At 41.3% G+C, this 4,102-nt stretch overlaps 1 pseudogene across 1 annotated transcript; it reads left to right on the forward strand.

Moving 5' to 3' along the window:
- Positions 1-1,719: 1,719 nt before the first annotated feature.
- LOC149024190 (thaumatin-like protein 1) lies at positions 1,720-3,783 on the forward strand (annotated as a pseudogene). The gene is made up of 3 exons (XR_016171426.1): positions 1,720-1,963; positions 2,056-2,756; positions 3,351-3,783. The product of XR_016171426.1 is annotated as a thaumatin-like protein 1 (transcript).
- Positions 3,784-4,102: the final 319 nt, after the last annotated feature.

The following is a 4,102-nucleotide window of genomic DNA, read 5'->3' on the forward strand; positions in this document are numbered from 1 at the left end:
TTCACATTCTGTTGTCGACGAACACGGATCGCCTTCTGAAGCTTGTAGAAATCCTAAGTGCCTAGATGGAGAGAGAGAAGCTCTGGGAGGCTTTAGAGAGGAAAGAGAAAATGGGCAAAATTTTGGTTAAAATTCGATCAAAAAATCGATTGACACTCCCCTATAGATCATTGATTTATCGGCAATATATTATCGACTTATAGTAAACCCCATTCGGTACATTGGATATAACTAATGAATGTACTACATTCAGACAATGTCATACCGACAATGGGTATGGATGGAACATATTTGAATCCTCCATAGGAAATGGATCCCACATATCCTCATGAAACATAGAAAGACTGTTTGCATTCATGTTCTTTCCATCTGTGCCCACATGGGGAGTTGATTTGAACTCCCATTGCTTTCAAGATAAAAAATTTAAAGGAGGTAAGGCCAAGGATAAGAGATGTAAACATGCAAGATGCCAACACATGATATACCCATGTATAAGAAGTCAACGACATAACGCGATATATCACCATGTCGGAAGGACCCAAAGAGAGATATTTTTCTAAAAATTGCCGAAATATCACGATATATTGCAATATATTCCGGAAATATTGATAAAAATTCAAAATTTTGAAAATATCGCATTAACTAGTCTCTCTCATCTAATAATGTTAAAATATCACTGGGACTGTTGATGAGTGCAATCTCTTTTATTTCTTTTCTTTCTCTTTCTTTGTAGAATGGAAGCTGTGGCGATGTTGGTGATGAAGATCTGAAGAAGCCGTTAAATCTCGTGCTCTCTCTCATCTTTGTGATCTCTTATCTCTAATCTCTCTCTCGGTCTCTCCCGCTGTAAATCTCTCTCTCCTGCTTCCTTTTCTCTGCATCTCTCTCTACACCATGTTAACTCTGCCCCGTCCTCTCTCTCTCTCTCTCTACACCATGTTAACTCTGCCCCGTCCTCTCTTTCTCTCTCTCTCTCTCTCTCTCTCTCTCTCTCTCTCTCTCTCTCTCTCTCTCTCTCTCTCTCTCTCTCTCTCTCTCTCTCTCTATGCAAAAAACTCCAATGAACAATGAGAACGAACCCCTTTTAAATGCCAGAGAAATATTGTTGACATTTTAGGATTTCAGTGGTTTCATCGGCCACCGATACCCGAAATTTGACCGACTTTTCGAACCTTGGATATACCATTAATATAAACTATCATTAAGATACATATCTCTATTTAATTAATTTAACAAATAATTAATGCTCGTTTCCTATCTCTAGTATCCTATGAAATAAGGACGGTATCCTATTTCAAGGGAATTTTGTTTTTCATTTTGGTACAGAATACTGAATATATCTACCTTTCCAAAACCCAAGAACACAGAGCATCAGAGTCCAGACAGGGGGAAAATAAAATATGAAATAATTCACAGTTCCTGGATTCGTTTCTGTTATGAAAAAGAATGGTAACCCTTCTTTCGTGTGATTTTGTAATTGCCCTTTTTCAAAAAACTGTACAAAAATATGATGTATATGTACATTGTACAAATGCATATCTTTATATTTTCTGTAAAAAATAAGTTTCTAGTGGTAAAATCAACAACTCTTCCTGAGGCATCATGCCCATCTCCAGTATTAATAAATAAATAAAACAGAAGCGACTTTCTAGTTTCTACCACCCAAAAAAAAAAAACCAGCTTCTCCGAAGCGAGCACTGCAGTAATAAATCACAAGAGAGGGCCCACTACCTTCCTTGCTCCTGCAAGTCTATAAATGAGAGCTCATTCTGCCATTCTGTTTTTAACTTCCCTTTTTTGTTTGTCTGGAATTGGAGGAAAGATTCAAGTCTTTGATTACCAAAATCTCAACTACTTCTTCTTCTTTATCTTTTTTCATTCAACTTGTTCTTCTCTTCCATAATGGCTAGAGTTTCTTCCTCTGTTTCTCTCCTTTCTTTCCTTATTCTTAAAATCATCTCAGGTATGAATTAGAATTAGAATTCGAAACAATCTGTTTTTTCTTCGCTGTAATGGAGATTTTTCTAAAACCCATTTACGTTTTTGATATTGCAGGAACATATGGAGTTTCATTCACTCTAACAAACAATTGCGGATATACAGTATGGCCGGGGATTCTCTCCGGCGCAGGAACGGCGCCGCTATCTTCCACCGGTTTCGTTCTTCAAACCGGCGAGTCGAATACCCTCTCCGTACCGGTTGGTTGGTCCGGCCGGCTATGGGGTCGGACACTTTGCAGTCAAGATTCAACCGGTGGTCAGTTCACATGCGTCACCGGTGATTGTGGGTCAGGAAAGATAGAATGCGCCGGTGGTGCTACACCCCCCTGCTACGTTAGCCGAATTCACTCTTAACGGTGCAGGTGGGCTTGACTTTTACGACGTCAGTTTGGTGGACGGTTACAACCTGCCCATGTTAGTTGAACCGCAAAACGGTTCCGGTGGGAATTGCACCGTCACGGGGTGCGTGGTGGACCTTAACAGCGCGTGTCCATCGGAACTCAAGGTGACCAGCACAGAGAGCAGCGACGGCGTAGCGTGTAAAAGCGCGTGTGAAGCGTTTGGTGATCCACAATATTGCTGCAGCGGTGCCTATGGGAATCCAAACACGTGCAAGCCATCTTCTTATTCTGAATTCTTTAAGAACGCTTGTCCTCGTGCCTACAGCTACGCCTACGATGACGGCACCAGTACTTTCACCTGCGCTAACGCGAATTATCTTATCACTTTTTGCCCTTCTTCTGCCTCTGGCACCAGGTTCGTTCTTGCATTAAAAAAAAATGTCATTCTCGGAAATCGTTAAGGGTAGTTGGGTCTGACTAACTTTATCTCAATCGTCAAAGAGCCGTTGGCGTTCTCGTCAGGAACTAACCGTTGGATTGGGATCTTGCGTTTCACTCTTGTTCCCAATGCCAAATCAACGGTGGTTTTGTGGCACGGTTTACGATAACTGCAACGGCTCGCTGAAACCTGGAAACGACAGAAACCATCAGGTTCAGATAGAGAGAAAGCAACCGATGGATGCTTCTTCTTGCCGTTTTGCCGACAAATCACCTAATTTTTATTATTGCACTTTGGTGGTGCCGACGTCGCCGCCCCATTTTTACTAACATAAAAATTATTTTTTTTCTTTCTGGGTAATATTAATTAATTTATGAGATTGGGGAGTGATGACTGGTATTTGTGGTGATGCGCATCACATGTTTGACGAAAAGCCTGACTGAGTTTTTCTGGCAAAACTTGTGGAAGCTTTACGGCCCAGCATAGTGTGTGAGATTTACAGATGTGGGTAGTGTTTTTAATTGACTAAATAATTGGAGTCTAACGTAAAGGTGTTTGAATTGGATGCAGCCGTACGTCATCCTCAGGGAAGAATCCACAGGCAGCAGACGCACCGCCGGTGAATGATACGTCGATGATATACCTCGGCGATCCATACTATAGCGGAGCTTCATCATCGCTATCAAGGGGAAGGGGGAAGAGTATTGATCATTGCTGTCGTTTTTGTGGCAATTGGGCGGTTGTGGCTGCTGTTCTAACTTATCATCAGCGACCAAACTTTTCAGAAGATAGATTCTTCCGTGCTAACTCTAGTGGAGGGTAGCGGAATCTGGGTGAGCTGGGCTTGGACCTTGGCCCCCTCTTCACCTTACAATTATACAATTCACATCAACCATCGTCATTACATTGCGGCCATGCCGGTCGAGATAAGCTGAAAGCTGAGCTGAGATCGATGCGAAAGTGATCGAAAGAAAGCATTCATGATAGGTAGTCAAGTTGTCCTTTGTTAGGTAGAATGGATAGCAAGGAAGAGTATGATCAAAGCAAAGGCATCATTTTCCCAACTTTCAACGTTTTCACAATTTGGCGTTTGAGGGAGAGAGATGCAACTTGATGAGACAGCATGAGTGAAGGCAACAACCCAATTGACATTCTTGGAAATGCTCTACTTTTTCTTATAGTTTATTGTTAGTGTATGATCCATTCTATTATTTTTGTAGCTCTAATGAGATGATACAATAATTTAGAAGGAAATGAAGGAAGAGAGGTTCATTTGTTCTGTGTTTTTGGTTGCTTCTGGTTGATTCATTCTTTGTATTTTG

The sequence above is a fragment of the Hakea prostrata genome, chromosome 2 (assembly GCF_041222555.1).
Source record: "Hakea prostrata isolate BN-2017 chromosome 2, UWA_Hpros_2, whole genome shotgun sequence".
In the NCBI taxonomy this organism is placed as follows: Eukaryota; Viridiplantae; Streptophyta; class Magnoliopsida; order Proteales; family Proteaceae; genus Hakea; species Hakea prostrata.